At 42.6% G+C, this 21,413-nt stretch overlaps 1 protein-coding gene and 1 long non-coding RNA gene across 4 annotated transcripts in view; one reads left to right on the forward strand and one right to left on the reverse strand.

The window, feature by feature from the left end:
• ChAT (Choline acetyltransferase) overlaps window positions 1–21,413 on the reverse strand; it is a 328,988-nt gene that overhangs the window by 109,064 nt on the left and 198,511 nt on the right. The gene's annotated exons all lie outside the window — the stretch shown is intronic.
• On the forward strand, window positions 13,393–17,144 carry LOC139750230 (uncharacterized). Its single transcript, XR_011713105.1, has 2 exons — window positions 13,393–14,743; window positions 14,774–17,144. It is a non-coding gene; the product is annotated as an uncharacterized lncRNA (long non-coding RNA).

Raw genomic sequence — 21,413 nt, forward strand, 5'->3', positions numbered from 1 at the left:
AAGCATCCTCTTGAACTAATGGCGTGTATGACATGGTATGAGTGATGTCGCCATCTGTGAACGTACATATGAACTATAGCTGAGGTAGTTGCCACACAGCGCTAGAGAGTAAGCTCTGATGGTCTTCTGGTATCAGCCAAACATGTCGTCCAGACTTCGTACGAAATGTTCAGAATTCTCGTACATCTCAACCCCTTGTCTTCTTCAGTGGGCTGATGCTTCACACTTGTACTCCTTCCGGAGATCGCCTCTGTTTTCCCGGGGAACTACGACAGTCATAGCCAGAACCCTTCCTATCGCAAAGGCGTCATCTGCATACAGCAATACCTTCGTTCCCACAGCTCCATGTGACTAAGAATAGGAAGACGGTTGTGTAACCATTCCAATCATAGATGGCTACACTCTAGAAGGGAAAGGTATGATTAGTCTAGTGGTAAGCGTCACAATAAAGTCGTGACGCCCGTAACACCGACGTGTTTCCCTGAGGCCTAGCCACGCCCTATTTCCCTCCCCCCCAAAAAAGAGAAAGAAGTCCTGAAGGTGGAACTGGTTGGTTCCTCATTTCACAGCTGTCATGGCAATATTAATATACATGACGTTGCCACCAGCCTCCACACACACACACACACACACACACACACACACACACACACACACGTCCCCACCCACCCTCCATCCCTCCCTCCCTCCTTCCCTCCCTACCTCTCAACCTACCTACCTACTAACCCCCTGTCTGGATGAAAGGTAAATCCACCTCTATGGACGAGAGAGAGAGATCACACTTTCTTGCCCACACCCCACCCCCACCGGATAACACCCTGTAACACTATACGGTTTTCCTATTCAGAAAGCAGTGGGTAGAGGCGGGGATAATGGAAGAGTTGAAGATAGATCTCTTCAACAAGTGCCTAAGGGAGAATTTTCACGTGTTTGTGAGTAGGATTGCCGACCGTACAGGCTTCTGGTTTCTATTCTCCTTTGTTAAGTATTTGATTAAATTTACTTTTTTCAAGTGACACGAAGAGGAAATGTGTGTGTGAGAGAGGGTCTGAGTCTGGGGTGATATCCCTAGAAGCCCTCTGGATCGTTCTGAGTTCAGGAATTGGCAGTTTAGCAATGACGTATGTCGTTAGTTCTACGTTCGTGTAAGCTGCTTCGTGTGTCAGGTGATTATTATGATCATGGTATGAGAATGGTAGTTATGAATTATGAAGGATGATGGTGTTATTTCAGCCTAGAGCACTTGTACGCTCGACCTTAGAGCACTGTACACTCGACCTTAGAGCACATGTACACTCAGCCTTAGAGCACTTGTACACTTGACGTTAGAGCACTTGTACACTTGACCTCAGAGCACCTGTACACTCAGCCTTAGAGCACTTGTACACTCGACCTTATAGCACTTGTACACTCGACCTTAGAGCACTTGTACACTCGACCTTAGAGCACTGTACACTCTATTCTAGAACACTTGTACACTCCACTCTCTCCCTAACAACACATTGAAACGAGGCCTTCTCTCCAAAGCTCCTCTCTCTCTCTCTCTCTCTCTCTCTCTCTCTCTCTCTCTCCCTCTCTCTCTCTCTCTCTCTCTCTCTCTCTCTCTCCCCCCACCCTTCGACCCACTTTGCTCTCACTCTTCTACATGCCTGTCTAAGGCAACACACACACACACACACACACACACACACACACACACACACACACACACACTCCCTCCCTCCCTCACACAGACCTCATCACGTCGTCACACATGAGAGAGTTCCCTCCTCCCGACACATATGGATTCCCCTCATACAACACGTATCCTTCCCTCATCCGCTCCCCTCCCACCTCATAAAATGAAACCTCTCATGATTTTTCCCCCACTCCCACAGTAGCCTCCGTCGTGTGTAAAGGGGATGGAAGGGGGTGGAGTCGGACTGGATTACCTTCCCTCACCAGCCCCTCCCTCATGTGTGAGGGAGGGACTGGACGATGCCTCGCCTCACCAGCCTCCCTCATGTGTGAGGGAGGGGCTGGACGATGCCTCGCCTCACCAGCCTCCCTCATGTGTGAGGGAGGGGCTGGACGATGCCTCGCCTCACCAGCCTCCCTCATATGTGAGGGAGGGGCTGGACGATGCCTAGTCTCTCCCACTCTGTTAGTTTAACATGATTTTTTCCCCTCACGGACCACTGGTGTGGAACTTGTGAGTTTACATAGTCTGGAGATGGACGGGATGAGCGTGTATGTGTGTGTGTGTGTGTGTGTGTGTGTGTGTGTGTGTGTGTGTGTGTGTGTGTTCGATCGTGTGGATCGTCTTCCTTTGTGGATGAGGTGAATTACCCAATCTGCTACGAAAATCCTTTCGATGTAAAGATCACATAGTTACCCCCAACAAGGCTAGTCGTGTCTCCGTTTTCTTTGCCTCATCTCTCATAACTGCTTTGTTCTCTCTCGTTCTATTTATTGTAGCTTCCCTCTGTGTATCATCAACAGACAGATGGTTACTACCCACGCTCTTCTAAGAGGCGTGGATGGATGGCCAATACCATCTGTCTGTCTGTCTGTCTGTCTGTCTGTCTGTTTTGAACCATGAGCTAAAAGCAGACATAGCGATAATTCCCCCCAAGACTTAATAACATCCAAGTTCTGTGGGCATATACGCGAGTCGAAGCTCAAAGCCATCATTCACATCTTCAGACGTCGACGTATGAACCATCTCTTGTCATCTTGCCTCACCACAGACCAACACGGGTAGATCATCTCTAGTGATAGGAAGGGCATGAAATATAACGTAAGAGTGACCTCGATTTCATACGGTTTTGCTTCATGACGCCTCCTGCACACTCATGTCCCATAGGGGTAGTGATCTACAGTCATGTGTGTATATGTGTGTGTGTCTCGTCGGTTGTGCGTGTGTGTGTGTGTGTGTGTGTGTCGTCGGGTGTGTGTGTGTGTGTGTGTGTGTGTGTGTGTGTGTGTGTATGTGTCACGTCGAGTGTGTGTGTGTGTGTGTGTGTGTGTGTGGGAGGGAGGGGTGAGGAGAGGCTGCTGCTGGTGGTGGTGGTGGTGTGGCTTTGCTGGTGGGAGTGAGGGAGGTCAGAGCCCCCTGGCAGGGTGACGAACAGCCAATCAGTGGCTGCGGTGTGGAATGGCTTCCTCTGACCTCTCCTGACCTGGGATTGTGATGTAGGAGTAGTAGGGAGGAGGGAGGAGGTCGGGGAGACGAGAGGAAGGGAGGTAGAGGGGCGCGTGCCTGCGGGACAATGAGATGAGAGTAATTGTCAAGGATGGAAAGTCTCGAGGCTATTGTTGTGTTCACAGATGCTGTTCGTCTAGTGAGAGCAGTAATCCGGGTTCACTACAATATGGACGTATATACACGCTCCAGTGCTTAGGTTGTTTAATGTGTGTGTGTGTGTCTGTGTGTGTGTGTGTGTGTGTGTGTGCTAACTAGAGGCAGATGGTCTATGTGAATGACTTAAGTAGGCCATGAGGACTTACGGTCATGTTCGGCTACGTGTAGCTTGTCATGTGATGCTGGACAGATTGCTGGCGGTGGCTCATACTGTCGCAAGGACCACGACCCTGCTTTCTTATAGTGTATATACATGTAACAAGATGACAACAATCTCCTTTGCATCATTGACTCGTTCTGGAGACGACGTTCAAGTCTTTTCTTTCCCCCCCCCTTTTTTTTTTAACCTTTTAGATGACAAGAAACTTCCTCTGATGAATGATAGAATAAGGAATACCTTTTTTTCTTTTTTTTACAAACTTTTTACATTATGTTTTACCGGAGCCTGAGGGGCAACTTGCCTCGGGCGTCAACAACTGAGGTTATATAAGGGTCGACGACCTGCCTGCCCCTGCAACCAGTCTCCCTGGGACGCCTCCTCCCTCATGTGTCAAAGACCTCCTCCTCCTCCTCCTCCTCCTTCTTCTTCTCCTCCCGGCAAAGCCTGTGGTGGCCAAGGGATGAGAGAGAGAGAAGAGAGAGAGAGAGAGAGAGAGAGAGAGAGAGAGAGAGAGAGAGAGAGAGAGAGAGAGAGAGAGAGAGTAAGTAAGAGATTCTAGTCAATAGATGTGAGGGGCCCCCATGTCGATTGATAAGTGGTTGGTGAGTGGGAGAGGAAGGACATTATTGTTTCTGTGGCGAGGGTTGTCGAAGTCTTGACAAAGGTCCTCTTCCTGTACAAAGCTCTATGACACCCCAGAGACAAAGATCCATGACGTCAAGGATAGGGTTCTATGACCTTAAAGGCACAGTTGTATGACCTCAGATGTAGGACATCATGTGGGCCTCGGGGGCTCGATTTCATCATGGCAATTCTACATGGGAGCTTCACACTACTGGGGCTCATTTGAGCTGAAAGAAAGACATGATTAATAGGGCCTGTGTGGCACACCTCCTGTCTTTATTTTGAAAGGCAAAGACACCAAGATAGACACTCTGTGCCACCATAGTCCCCCAGAATGCCATAGAATTTACGTACAAATCAAATTCTTCTATGGAACTGACTGTACTTTCTCTCTCCACTTCACTTATCTCTTCTGCTTTTAATTGAATTACCAGATTTTTAACGCCATTAAATGGAATTTCGAGCCAATGTCTTGGCATCACCTGGAGCCAGGGTGGGTGTGGAGGTAGAACCGATCACACGAGTGAGTCGGCCAATCGATGACTCAATCGATCCATTATGACCCGACCGAGTCACTCCTGCAGTCGAGAGTAGACCGATGGACCGATCGATCGGCTGACCGACTTGGCCCACCCTGGTCGGTACTCCACATAACAAGGACATCCTCTTGGCTCCCTCCACTCGACCATAACACACACACACACACACACACACACACACACACACAAGGTGATCACTAGGGGCCTGCCTTGGGACCATTGTTGTTGTGAGGTGACCAGCGGCGTACCGCTGGGTCTGCCTTTGGCACCAGTGCTTTTCCTGATCTATGCAAATGACTTACTAGAAGACCAGGGCTCCTACCTGAACCTATTTGAGGAGGAAGCCAAAGCCATGAAGACAATAACAACACCCGAGGAAGATTGCATCTACCTACAAAGGGACGTAGACAAACGCGAAGTTGGTTCGATACGTGGGTAAATGAAACTGAACCCAAAATAAATAGAAAGGAATGAAGATGGGCTTGTGTAAAAGAAGGCCTCACTATGAACATTATCCAGCAGGATATAAGCTGCAGGACTCTGTGTGTGAGACAGACCTGGGAGTTGACATCGTCCCTAACCTGACGCCACGAGTCCCACATCGGGAGAACAGCAACGTAGACCAACTGTCCTCTGGTGGATAGTTAGAATATCATCCAAGTGTATGGACGAGGCAGTACTTGACATGCTGTTCATAGCCTACCTCAGGCCAAAGCTAGAATATGCGTCTCCCAGAGTCCACCACCCCTCCTCACCCTCTCTCTCTCTCTCTCTCTCTCTCTCTCTCTCTCTCTCTCTCTCTCTCTCTCTCTCTCTCTCTCGATCCGCTTTACTCTCACTTTCCTACACGTCTTTCTTAGGCAACTCACACACACACACACACACACACACACACACACACACACACACACACACACACACACACACACACACACTACAAACACACACACACTTTTCTTACACGTCTGTCTCAGGCAACTAACACACACACACATACTACAGGCTGTGTACTTGGGAGCTCCTGTCCTTCCCTACCCTTGGAAACACAGCTTCATCCCGTCGCCACACATGCTTCTCAGCTTTGGCCATCGTACTCGAAGAAGCACAGAAGACCTGATAGAGAAGGTGTATAGGAGGAGGACGTCAGAGATGAGGGTACTAGACTTGAAATAGCAGAGTTACAGGGATGGGATAGAGAGTTTAGATTTGTCCCATCATGGAAGAGAGAGAAGAGCTGAGGGATGTGTCTTGTACCACAACCTTGTGATTTTCAAACCAGTTCGATGTTGTCTTATGCCTTTCAAACCAGTTCGATGTTGTCTTATGCCTTTCAAAACCAGTTCGATGTTGTCTTTTGATTTTCAAAACCAGTTCGATGTTGTCTTATGCCTTTCAAACCAGTTCGATGTTGTCTTATGCCTTTCAAAACTAGTTCGACGTTGTCTTATGCCTTTCAAACCAGTTCGATGTTGTCTTATGCCTTTCAAAACCAGTTCGATGTTGTCTTTTGATTTTCAAACCAGTTCGATGTTCTGGTTGTGAACCGTTCTACGAAAGATGCGGGACTGAACAGCCAAAGACCATAACATTAGATAACACAAGAAACTTGAAGGAAGGTTGTAAAGGAAGACATTTATAATGGCAGAACAATGGATGATTAGAATAAACTGAGTTATGAGATAATGAATGTTGGGAGCATGTACAGGTTTAAGTGTGTGTGTGTGTGTGTGTGTGTGTGTGTGTGTGTGTGTTTGCCTATTTGTGCTGTACTAAGGAGGAAGTTTTACACTAGTGTTTGGACCATCCCTTTGAACCTTCTCTGCCATCAGACAACACTTTAGATTTACGTATGCTCTGTTGGAGAGGGGAAAGTACAATATAGGAACAGAAGATGGTTACGGTATGTACAGGTGTCTAGTGCAGGTGTTACTGAGGGAGATGTGGCAGGTGTGCAGCTGGACAGGTGGCAGGTGTGCAGCTGGACACGTGTCTTTGGTGTGTTGCGTACATATATATATATATGGCCCCAGGAGACTGGGTGTACGTGTATCACATACCTGGATATCATTCTCTTTTCCTGTTTTCTTTCGTCTTTATTTTTTTTCGTTTTCTTTGTCTTTCTTTACCTCTCCTTGTCAGCCATTTCCCATCACCCCCTCCCCCTTTCTTCAGTCGCCTTAACTCCCATCATTAGTCACCATGTCCCCATCACCAGGCTCCACCATGTCCCCATCACCAGGGTCCACCATGTACCCATCACCAGGCTCCACCATGTCCCCATCACCAGGGTCCACCATGTACCCATCACCAGGCTCCACCATGTCCCCATCACCAGGCTGCACCATGTCCCCATCACCAGGGTCCACTATGTCCCCATCACCGGCTCCACCATGTACCCATCACCAGGCTACACCATGTCCCCATCACTAGGCTACACCATGTCCCCATCACCAGGGTCCACCATGTACCCATCACCAGGCTCCACCATGTCCCCATCACTAGGCTCCACCATGTCCCCATCACCGGCTCCACCATGTCCCCATCACCAGGCTACACCATGTCCCCATCACTAGGCTACACCATGTCCCCATCACCAGGGTCCACCATGTCCCCATCACCAGGGTCCACCATGTACCCATCACCAGGCTCCACCATGTCCCCATCACCAGGCTCCACCATGTCCCCATCACCGGCTCCACCATGTACCCATCACTAGGCTCCACCATGTCCCCATCACCGGCTCCACCATGTACCCATCACCAGGCTCCACCATGTCCCCATCACCAGGCTGCACCATGTCCCCATCACCAGGCTCCACCATGTCCCCATCACCAGGCTCCACCATGTACCCATCACCAGGCTCCACCATGTACCCATCACCAGGCTGCACCATGTCCCCATCACCAGGGTCCACTATGTCCCCATCACCAGGCTCCACCATGTACCCATCACCAGGCTACACCATGTCCCCATCACCAGGCTACACCATGTCCCCATCACTAGGCTACACCATGTCCCCATCACCAGGGTCCACCATGTACCCATCACCAGGCTCCACCATGTCCCCATCACTAGGCTGCACCATGTCCCCATCACCAGGCTCCACCATGTACCCATCACCAGACTATCTTCATCATTTCTATCACATTACCGTCCTATCCCTTATGAGACACCCCTATCCTTTCTCAACCATCACCCTAACATCACCCCATCCCCTTCAACAGATACCCTTAAAACCACCCCATCCCCGTCAACTTTCACCGCATCACCACCCTACTCCCCGTCAACTGTCACCCTATCCCCGTCACTCATTACCCTATCACCACCCCATCCCCGTCAACCTATTATCACCACCTCATCCCCATTACCCGGCATTATCACAACCCCCATCTCTCTCAACTCTAACCTCCCCCCCATTACGGTCACTCGCGCGTGGCTCAAAGGTCATAAAGAAGACGCAGTCTGGTCCAGCCAAAGGTCTGGTTGTTTATTCTCCGCCAAAATCATAGATGACACAAAAAAAAAAAATCTACTCATAGGTACGGGAACAGGAAACAAAAGATAGTCACAGTGGCGTATTCAATCCTTCAACAGGGTATCGTAATAATAGTTATCTTGAGTATATACCAATACACAACACCAACCATCGTTTCCCCTTTCTCTTTAAACCGTGATCCCTTACCAACGCCCCATCCACTCTACTCCCATCACTACCCCCATCTCCTTCATCACCATAACACCCGTGGTATCCTACCTATGCCTTCGGGGGATTTCATGAATACAGAATCAGATTACAGGGCTGGATAATTACTTGTCTCTGTATCGACGTCTTCCAATCAGCTGTAGTTGTTGACAAAGGGTTGATCATCTAGGGTGTGTGTGTGTGTGTGTGTGTGTGTGTGTGTGTGTGTGTGTTGGGGGGAGGGTGTGTGTGTGTGTGTGTGTGTGTGTGTGTGTGTTGGGGGGAGGGGGCGTGTGTGTGTGTGTGTGTGTGTGTGTGTGTTGGGGGGAGGGGGCGTGTGTGTGTGTGTGTGTGTGTGTGTGTGTGTGTGTGTGTGTTGGGGGGAGGGGGCGTGTGTGTGTGTGTGTGTGTGTGTTGGGGGGAGGGTGTGTGTGTATGTGTGTGTGTGTGTGTGTGTGTGTGTGTGTGGGGGGAGGGGGCGTGTGTGTGGGAGGGTATATGATCATAGTGCTGACGTTTGATCAGCCAGGGGGCAGGGGGGTGTAATACTCAGGTGCTGACGTTTGATCAGCCAGGGGGAGATGGGGGGGGGGATAATACTCGGGTGCTGACGTTTGATCCGCTAAGCTTAAGTCGCGATGCTCAGGTAATGATCAGTCAGGAAGATTATCTGTGTCAGCTGCTGACGACTTGATCCATTACGAAAGTGTGTGTGTGTGTGTGTGTGTGTGTGTGTGTGTGTGTGTGTAATGATCAGGAACTGAAGTTTCATCCGTCAAGGTGGTGAAATGATCAGGAATGGAAGATTGATCATTTAGGATGACGTAATGATTAATGGGGGGAAAAAAAGATGTATGTAATCATGAGTGTGTTGTGTGAGTGAGGCTGGAGCCCAGGGAAGAGTGGTTGGGTTTCTCACCCCGAGCAGCCAAGATCCATCTACGTTTCTACTTTTCACACTTTATAAGTACATAGTATCACTTCATTCCTCACGTTAAACACTACTTAGAAAGAAGGGATAAAGTGTGTGTGTGTGTGTGTGTGTGTGTGTGTGTGTGTGGTTGGGGGGGGGGGGGCTGGGGGTTCCTCCTCTTTTTACGGATATGGTAAATAGAATATTTCGTCAAAGAAACGAGTCAATGTCTTTTTCATCGAATTACATTTTGTTTATCTCGCTCTTAAACTTTTGGGTCGAAGTTGTATAAGTGGATGATGGTGTGTGTGGCTACTGAGGCCAGTATGAAAACACCCCTGTATGAAAACATCCCCTGTATGAAAACATCCCCTGTATGAACACATCCCCTGTATGAAAACATCCCCTGTATGAACACATCCCCTGTATGAAAACATCCCCTGCGTTGTATGTGTCCAGCAACATCTTCCTCAACACATGATCATATATCAAAACGTAAACTTTTTTCTTTTCTTTTTTTCTCGTCGTTCTTTAACACCGAATCGTTTCCTGAATTCTGATGTTCTGTTGTAACCAGGGAAGATAAGCGATATATAAGTATCATTAGAAACCTTGTAGTGAGAAATTATAAGTTGTACTTAGATTCTTTTTTCTTTTTTCCTTTGAGAATGGAATCACGATCCCAGCTGCTTTTTGATTACGGTGGGTCTCGATCCCTTAACTGACTCCGTCTAGGGAGAACCAGGTCATGACCCTATCTAGGGGGAACCAGGTCATATACATATATATATATATAGAGTCAGGGATGTACATTATTGTGTAGGACATTGGCTGACTGGCCGTAAACAAAGAGGAGTCGCATATAGACAAGCCTCAGATTGGTTAGACGTGACAAGTGGCGTGCCACATGGATCAGTCTTGGGATCTATTATCTTTCCCGTATACATTAAGGATATTGACAATGGCCTGCATCATACGATATCGAAATTTCGCTGATGATACTGAGCCGGGAAATAAATGTTACATTTGCTACTGAACATCTGAAGCTTCTGACCTACATGGACAACCTGGTAGGCTGGATTCCCACTAGTGACCTAAACCCAAGTAACCTGGTTACAGGAGCAATTAGATAGGCGAACAAAATTCTTGGATTCATCTGCAGGCCTTCTCAATTCAAGTCTAAGAAGATTATTCTGACTCTTTGCAAGTCACCAGTGCGTCCCCATGTTCAAGATTGTCTTCGGCTTTGGTTACCCGACTTGGAAAAGGGAAAAAAGACGGTACAGCTTCGAGCTACCAAGATGACTCCGGACTGAGAAACAGATCCTGTGAGAGCCGAATGTACAACCTAAATCTCTTTCCCTCAGAAAAGAGCAGGTTGATAAGGGGCTCTAATACAAATACTCAGCAATATCAAAGGTCTTGATCCTCTTGATCTTGCAAGATTATAAACGTTTGACTCGCTTGATTCTACACGTAGTAATGAATACAATTTCGCGGGCAAAATTTTTTTTATCTCGAACGACACGAAGTACGTTTTCCTTCAACAGAATTTTTAGAATATGACATCACGTGCCGTTAGAGTGAAAGCAATACTATAAATACGTTAAAGAAAAAATAGACTAGATATAGGTGTTCGCTTCAGGTCCACAATGAACTCTACTTTCGCCTCTATAGTCACGTGTGCCGTTGGCTGGTTTATCTCTTTGAATCATCATCATCTCTTTCTCTCTTGTTATCTCGCTAATATTTGAGTTTCTGAGATCTTTCACGCACAGAGCCTCGAAAGAACGCACTGGTGTGCTGTTATTTGAATTCCTTTGTATTTTTCGCATTTATCTGGAAATACCAGGGAGGAAGAATACGTTTTGGGTGGATTACATTAATCATTTTTGTGGGGAACTGAAAGTTCACACTCAAAAACAAAAGTTAACTTTTGATAGTTTTACTCTCTGTTAAATCATCTTAGTCGTAGAAAGGAAAGGGCATGGTTTTTCGGTGTGTCTGTGTATGTGTATGAACGTATAGGTTTATGTATGTCAGTGGTATAATAACAACTATCACTCGTACGTTAGGCAGTCCTGCACAGCTGATGTCATGAAAGAGCGATCAATTTCAAACTGTCGTACGGCACTGAGGCTAAGAAGGAGTTCCATGTATCTGAAGAGGTTTCTTTTCAGGGACTAGAAAGACCTCGAAGAGTTCCATAGCACTTTATTCCATACTTGCTTACTGTCCATGTGTGACCTAATTATCATAAAAGATATTTCTGATATGATATCAAAGTTGAGTGTCCGTCAGCTGCTCAATTTTACGTTCACATAAAGACAGGTTCCTGACGTCTCGTTCAACATCTCTTGGGAGAGAAAACAAATATGTTCTCTTGACGTCTGGACAAGGGATAATCTTGAGGGGCTTTGAGAAGGACGTCTCTCTCTCTCTCTCTCTCTCTCTCTCTCTCTCTCTCTCTCTCTCTCTCTCTCTCTCTCTCTCTCTCTCTCAGTAACAGGTCACCATGGCAGCAGTCGTCACATCTCACAATGGTAATATAGAGTTGAGCTTGGGGGATGTGACCTGTGCCATTGAGGCCTATATAGTTTACCTGACCTCCAGGTCATCATGGTGGTGGGGGAGGACACACAGGCCTCCAGACCTACAGACTGGACCAATAATATATATATATATATATATATATATATATATATATATATATATATATATATATATATATATATATATATATACACACACACTTCAAGGATAGAATGAAAAACACCAGCTTACAATTGACACATTGTCACCGTTTATTTGAGATTATCACTCAACTTGTTAACTATCTACATTTTTCATTATAGAATTGATAGTACAATAACTGAGTACCAACACACACACACACACACCCTTAACCTTCCGCGTTGGATAACTCTTACATACTTATCAAAAGCGCATTTTACACAAGACCAAAAAAATAACATCATAGTCACCAAGTCAATGATTATTTTTCCTTTAAGTTTTTTTTTTTTATATTTTCCTCTTAATGTTAATAATTTATAATACATTATTCTTTCACATATATATATCCTTAACTCAAGAGAAAAATCAAAGTTATATATATATATATATTTATATATATAATATTCTACTAAACTTTTGTGTATGCCAAAAAAAAGATATATTGAATAGCCTTCAGCGTTGCCACTGTGAACTGATACAGAAGATGACCATACACACACACTGGCTTGTGTGAATGGCAACGCTGACTAGGAGTCTTGAACTTTACAACCCTTTGCAACACTTGCAACCTGACGGTCTTCCCTCCCTCCTCCTCCTCCTCCTCCTCCTCCTCCTCCTCTTCCTCCCTCTACGATGAAGCAAAATGCTGCTCCCTCTGCCAGGCCCAACCCTGAACCATTCCTGGTCGTTAAGGAACATATAGTAACAGTGACCATGTGTGAACCAGACATACAGATGATTGAAGCCTTGAGTCGAGATGACTATTCAATACCTTTTTTGTAGATACAAATATTCTTCATATTTTTTTTTTCCATTTCTTTACAAAAATTAGATCATTTTGCTTTTGTCTTACATTTAGATCAAATCTTACGTTTGTTTGTTTTAGTGTGGAACATGAAAGAACACATATAATGATATATATGAATCACTGGACTAAAGAACTGAAGCTTCGAAGCTTTAGGTTCGACACCTTAGCATATCTCGAATCATTTTTTTTCTTTTAATTCTTTTATTTTCCAGTTCATTTTCCTCTGGGCTCCACCTGTCACCCTAACCATACAAAATTATTGCTTTAACCGTAAAAACAACCAGGGCGCCATCAGCAAACATTACAACCTGAATCAAAAAGTTGGCTGACGAGAAGAACATTATATATATATATATATATATATATATATATATATATATATATATATATATATATATATATATATATAGTATATATATTTATGTATATATATATATATATATATATATATATATATATATATATATATATATATATATATATATATGTATATATATATATATATATAGTATATATATTTATGTATATATATATATATATATATATATATATATATATATATATATATATATATATACATATACATATATATATATTTATGTATATATATATATATATATATATATATATATATATATATATATATATATATATATATATATATAATGTGCTTGTAATTGTTTTCATAAAGAATTGACCCTTACAAAATATACTCAATGTGCTCGGGTATGAGCCACTTCCCTGCAGTGGAATATGAAAGATCCTCAAACTTATGACGGTAGAGTTGCGGAGTTGCTTTGACTATGGTTTGCCCGTGATGGTTTTGTCGTGATGGTTTGATCCAGCAGGTTGTTGAGTTTGGCATGATGCGACCCCTCGGAGACAGCAGTGAACAACAGTCACTTTGGACAGTGCAGATGAGAATATACAGAGGTGTTTGGGGGGGGGTTTGTGGTGGCCTGGTGCCCCTGCCAAAATGGCCCATGAATTCCAATGGTCCTTGTATATATATATATATATATATATATATATATATATATATATATATATATATATATATATCAAACACTTATGTCAATAATTTCTGATGTTTGTAACTGATTTCTTCTTTCCAATGACTTTGAAACGTAATCTTTTTTTAAAGTAATTTCTAATTTTTATGGGAAACTTCGTCCTATGGAAGTCAAGCATGACCTTGCTTACTCGCTCTTGTTTATTTATTTTGTTTACCATCGCCTCGTCTTGTGGTCAGCGCTCGAACACAACCATGGATACAGGAAGTTGGGTTTTATTTTTTATGTATTTGTGTAACTTGTATTGCTCATGGGTTTATTTTGTTGTTAACACGTATATTATTATCATTATCATCTCTCACATCTTTATTTCCATAGATCCTTAAGGGATACGATATGGATTGTTGGATTAATCTGAACACAGCAGTCTCGTTTTTGCATTAGAGCTCTCTCTCTCTCTCTCTCTCTCTCTCTCTCTCTCTCTCTCTCTCTCTCAGCCAGCCCACCAGGGAAGGCACACCACCAGTACCACTACTACATCTGCCTCACCACCAGCACCACGTAACGCTCGTTCAGCACGTAACTGACACGTCGCGTCGTTCATTGGTCTACATATTTTTCGGCGATGAGAGCCACGCCCTGGCTCTCTTATTTGGTGAAATCTAGTCATACCGGCTCGTAGGTAGGTACTCTCTCTCTCTCTCTAACAAGAGTTATACATGACGAATGTATAAAGATGAAGCAGCATCATTTCATTCCATCACAACTCTTCTCATTTCTTCAGAAAAATTAATGAAAAGAAAAACACACCCACACTAGAGAGAGGTCATGCTTATGACATCAGCAATAGGAGCATATGTGTATTTTGTATAATCTTTCATGATATTGACCGACACAGGTTTCCATGAAGAATCCCATGAGCTGAGAGGTCATGAGCTGAGAGGTCATGAGCTGAGAGGTCATGAGCTGAGAGGTCATGAGAAAATATTGTCTGTTACATCTTAATGATTGGGGGGTTGGATTTCAACCACACTCATGACTTAGCTCAATGGGGGACGATATGTCCTTCAATCCCACACCATGATATATTCTAAACTTCTTGGGAAAAAAAAATGATTATGTGGTAAATAATTACATTTGCCAGGCAGAGGGTTTCATCATGGACAGTGAAGGGAAAGATGACACTGGTCGTGGAAGAAAACAGTTACACTAAATGACATTTAGAAAATGTCTGACATTTCATCACTGTTATCTGATCACTTCTTAAAGATTCTCGAGGTATGAAGAGCTTTTACACTTAGATGAACCAGACACTTCGGTACGTAGCAGATTAGAACAGTAAGGTAGACACCTTGACAGAGAGCACTTCAGACCACCTTCCTCCCCCTAATTAAGATATCACAGCTACATTCGACACAACATTTCGTCAAGGAAAAATCAAAAGAGCATCCTTACATTGTCTTCATTTTCACTGGGCCGAATCCGAATTCGTATCATAAAACCACATTATATATATATATATATATATATATATATATATATATATATATATGTATATTGGAAAGGATCACAATTTTGCGCGTGATCAAGTATATTCTTGAGTCCACGGTGTCTCTGACCAGCGAGCCAAGGGGGTATATCATTCTACTCACTAGATAATCAACCCATTGTGATCTTTGTTAATCAGAATGTGGGTGAGTGAAGCTGATAATGTATATGATTATCTGTAGCCAGATCCGGTCCATGGCGTCAGTAAGTCGATAAACACGATAAGAACTATAGGAAATATCACCTTAAATGATATGATACACTATTTTGATAGTTTCCCCGTGGACTCAGGAACATATATATATATATATATATATATATATATATATATATATATATATATATATATATATAATCATTACAGGACTTAGCCACGCCTACTTTCCTCTCATTGGCGCGGTGAAGCCTGACGTCGTCCAGCTAGAGCCAATGGCAGACAAGTGGGCGGGGCGTAAAAGTAAGGCAGTAGGTTTCGAATCAATTAATCATTCAGATTCGGTCCAGCCTAACTGATGCAAAGATGTGGGCTAGTCGACACGAGGGAACTACACCCCAATTCTATAAAGAGCTAAGGAGAATACACCTACACAAATACACAACTACAATAACCTTGACCTTTTGAGTGTATTTACAAACGCCATTCAATTTTTTTTTTCCGGTTTGACAGACTATGATAATGTATCTAATATGAACAAGCACCTGGGGGGGTGTGTCTCTGACCAGCTAGCCAAGGGGGGTATATCATTCCACTCACTAGATAATCAACCCATTGTGATCTTTGTTAATCAGAAAGTGAGTGAGTGAATCTGATATTGTATATGATTATCTGTAGCCAGATCCGGTTCCATGGTGTTAGTAAGTCGATAAACACGATATGAACTATAGGAAACATCACCTTAAATGATATGATACACACTATTTTGATAGTTTCCACATGCGTTTTCTATGGTTATGCATATTCTTTTTTTGACTTTCTTTTCTTATCGTTTTCTTTCCCGTGAGCATAGTATGATCATCCAATGAAGGAAAATGGCGAGCTGTTGTACTTAATGTGTGGGACGTGATAGTGTAGATGGTAGATGGTTCTTCCCATGTACTCTAGGCAACCAAATGTGCATCATTCCGTGCTTTTGTTTACATGCGAAGAAAACGGGAAGAAAGGGGGAAAAAAAATATATATAGGAATTTATATTTTCCTCATTGGGGGGGAGACTATCAGTGTAGGATTATTACCATCTCACATCTCGTCATACACTAACATCATATATCAATTAACATGAATTGTTTTGTCTTTTTCTATATATTCCTTGGTCACAGATCTATAAGGTTGAAGGGGGGAAAAAAAATGATATATATTCATATGTATATATACATAAAAAAAAAGATATTGGTCAACATCACATGTACAACACCCTGAAGCAATAATGACAACATGATCAATATGGATATATATCTATGTACATTTTCTACAATATGTGCTTGTAGTTGCTTACAAGCTACAAGGGACAGAGAAAGCTTGGAACTCGAGGGTATGGCTCAATTTTTTTTTTTTTTTTTTACTTATTTTCAATGAATTCAAAACTACCTTACCATGGAGAGGAGATGCACTTAGCATTTACTGATATGACGATTCAATTGGTTTAGCCAGAGGATAGAAAGGTGATCATGGTTATATGGCTTGAGGAAGGGGGGGGTTTGTGGTTTGTGAGAGAGAGAGAGAGAGAGAGAGAGAGAGAGAGAGAGAGAGAGAGAGAGAGAGAGAGAGAGAGAGAGAGAGAGAGGCAGCTACAGTACCGAGAAGTATTCATGCCAATGCTGCTGAGAAGAGATTTCAATTGGACTCTATGGAATTTGACTTTTTTTTTTTTTTGGTAGATGTGCATTTTTTTTTTGACTCGCATATGTTCTATAGAAGTACAATTTGTTTTTCGAATTTTTGTTTATATATGTACGTATACATGCACATATATATATGTATATATGAATGTATATACATATATAAACATACATGATCGGATTTCATGATCTTCCCTCTCATTACTGCGGACTTTAAACTACTCAACTACCGAGTTAAGGATGCGTGAACGAGCCAGTTCATAATTATCTTCCTCGTGTACTTTGTTCAATAGACTGACTGTCTACTACTACAGAACAGAGTCTCTGTACACTGGAGACACTACTGAGAACTGACACGCATCCTCCATCTACATATAGTGAAAGAAGGGATATATATATATATATATATATATATATATATATATATATATATATATATATATATATATATATATATATATATATACTATATTTATATATACATATATATATATATATATATATATATATATATATATATATATGCATATATATATATATATATATATATATATATATATATATATATATATATATATATATATAAACAAGGGGGTTTATGGGTGTGGTTTTAGACAGGCAAGGTTTGGGTTTAGGGTCAAGGGTGCAGCAGTGTGGTATATCTTAAAGGGTTTAACTAGACTACGGCAGATTGTGATGGCACGCTGAGCCGGGGTTTAACCTTCGGAAGTAAACTAGAATAACTTAGTTTACCCTTTTCTCTGCTATCTTAAAGCACTAAACTTATCATAGATCTTCTTGTTTGTTCCATGGAGCGAGACGCTGTGTCCTTCGTCTGATTCTTGTATGCATGGCGTACGCCATGACAAGTTACTCATATGCCATGCAAATTAAAGTTAAAATCTCCCATTTTTTTTTTCAATTTTTCTTCTTCTTTTTCTGGATTTATGAGGAAACCATGATCCGTGTGCATGGCCTGGTTGAGGTTAGGTGGGATGTAAGGCTATGACAGAGAATCTCGTTCCTTGTAATGTTTGGATGATATCCGCCTCCAATCGTCCTTTTACGAAATAGTTGAAATTTCACGTTTTATTTCAGTAGTGCCTCAGGATCTACTAGATTTGGTGTTTGGAGGATAGCATGCTTGGAGGAGGAGGTGGTGGAGGTGGTAGGGGAGGCGTAAGAGGGAAGGAAGGTGTTGGAGGAGGAGGAGGAGGAGGAGGTAGAGGTTATCATCTGACCTCAAACGACCTCACTCTACAAGAGAGTTTTCAGATCAGACTGGAGTCCAGACGTTCACGTAAAGGGACGTCCTCGATCGGGTGTTTTTTGTCAGTGACGTCAGGGGGGCGTATGCGCATCCGGATCCAGAACGCCCTATACGAACGCACTCCACTGCATAACTTCCCTAATGGAATTCATTTGCCCATTTTTTTTTTCTTTTTACACCAGTGGCGGCCACTGGTGAGAAGAAACACGTAATACACGATAATTTTACTGAGTCAAGTCTAACACCAGAGTAAAACATCATCACAGGGTATGTCAGATCACACCTTTCCCACCATTCGCACGTTTCAAATTGATATATATATATATATATATATATATATATATATATATATATATATATATATATATATATATATATATATATATATATATATATATATGCATATATATATATATGCATATATATATATATGCATATATATATATATATATGCATATATATATATATATATATATATATATATATATATATATATATATATATATATATATATATATATATATATATATATATGACATTACACATATACATGAAGAGATTTTATCCCTGAACTATATAAACAATATGATATATATATATACATTGAGCAGAGAACTTTTCAAAAAAGTTAATTTCTAAGAAAGACTGAATTTCCGAATGGATAACGCCAGGGAAGAAGAAGGAGGAGGGAGGGAGGGAGATGGGGATGGGATCAGATCCTATTGGAGGAAGGGGATCCAAAACAAAACCAATAAGCATCACACACACACATCGAGTCTATGGGAACAAGAGGATCCATGAGAGGCAATGGTTCCGTCGTGACCAGGAACATATTAAATCAAATGCCTTTTTGTATATATATTATATATATATAAATCTTTTATTCTCCGCAGACGAGTTTATATCAAAGAGAGAGACAAAGAAAATACATCTATATGATTATATGGAACACATACACACACACACACGTATACACACACACACACACACACACTGTCACACACACACACACACACACACACACACACACGCAGACTCACGCAAGCACACCAATATATATATATATATATATATATATATATATATATATATATATATATATATATATATATATATATATATATATATATACTGTTACACTACACACACACACCAGTAAAAGACCTGGCCTTGATGGCCATGTTCATCAAGATGTACAACCTTTTCACACAAGGCAGAGTGTACAACACGCCAGCCACCCGACACGGCATTTGTGTGTGTACCCGAAGGGGTTAAAAAGGGGGTCAGTCAGTCACACCACGCTAACGTCGTCTCTCAAATCCAAGATTTACATATTATTGCATAGAGCACGTTCATGTGAGTGGGAGGAGGGGGCGGGTATTGTGTGAGGAGTTGGTGGAGGTGGTGGGGCAGTGGGGGAAAGGGGAGGGAAGGGTTGTGGCAGGTGTCTCCACGCTAAAGGGGGTTGGGTGTGGTGGGGTGGTGATGGGTAGGTGGGTGTGGACTGAGTGAGGGAGTGAGTGACTGAGTGTGGGAGGGAGTGAGGGAAAGAGGGAAGGAGCTCTGTGTGTGTGTGTGCCCATGTGGGCCACACAGACGTAAGGGGATGAGATCTGCCTCACACTACATAAGGTCGAGATTAGAAAAAAGAGAAAAAAAAAAAATTCTGTTTCTACTAGACTATGAACAAGAAGATTATCGCCACACTAGACTAAGCTCATGGAAGAAGGAAAAAATCCATCTAATGTCATCCAAATTTGTATTGTTTTTTATATGTAAAAGTCTAATAATTTTTTCATGATATATATATATATATATATATATATATATATATATATATATATATATATATATATATATATATAATACAAGCCTCCAACAGCCAGGATCGAACCCGGGACTCCTGTGCAACAGGCGGGAGCGCTACCGCTAGGCTATCATCGCCCCTAATATGGAAATGACTATTCGAATACTATGTACTCGAATACCCTTCGTCTCATGCTGGTGAGCAACGGGGTCTACACCGGTCATTTCCCATCAGGCTCACACAGCCAGCAGACCCCGTTGCTCACCAACGTGAGACGAAGGATATTCGAGTACATAGTATTCGAATAGTCATTTCCCTATTAGGGGCGATCATAGCTTAGCGGTAGCGCTCCCGCCTGTTGCACAGGGGTCCCGGGTTCGATCCAGGCTGTTGGAGGTTTGAACGTTCTATAATGGTGTTTCATTTACTGGTAATGTTCTGGTGTGGGCTGTGGTCATCAATACAAATTCGAATGACAATCTTGTGCGCATTCTCTCATAATATAAATGTTTAACAAAGAATCGACCCGAATTTGAATGGACGAGAGATCCAAAAAACCTCTTCAACATTTGATGCGATTATTCAAAAATTATTCATTTATTCTCTTTTTTTTTTTTTCTAACAATAAATGAAGTGGTTAAGTACTAGTGAGGAGGGTGTCTGAGGCTGGCACTTGAGTGAGTGAGGGGGGGGCGGGTGGCGCTTGAGGTTGGCACTTGAATCTCTGGTTCTTGAATTCGGGTCAAGTGTCATCTCAGAATATCAACAAGTCACAGTCAAGGGGAAATAATCTTTATGGCCAGGTTCAAAACGGTTCATTTTATGTTCCACTGCATTAGGTTAATGTTTTTGTGGCACTTGTACCTTTCTAATTCCGAGAAGACCATATGATAAGAAGGTCAGTTGTTGGGAAGCTTTCGTTTGTGGTTTGTAAGAGCGCTGTGCTGTGGTTTGTTTGTTTGTTTGTAAGCGCTATGCTGTTGTTAGTGGTTTGTTGTTTGTAAGCGCTGTCCTGTTATTTGTGAGCGCTGTGGTTTGTGGTTTGTAGGCCCTGTGCTATGGTTTGTAGGCCCTGTGCTATGGTTTGTAGGCCCTGTGCTATGGTTTGTAGGCCCAGTGCTGTGGTTTGTAGGCCCT

This window comes from Panulirus ornatus, chromosome 9, assembly GCF_036320965.1.
Source record: "Panulirus ornatus isolate Po-2019 chromosome 9, ASM3632096v1, whole genome shotgun sequence".
NCBI lineage: Eukaryota > Metazoa > Arthropoda > Malacostraca > Decapoda > Palinuridae > Panulirus > Panulirus ornatus.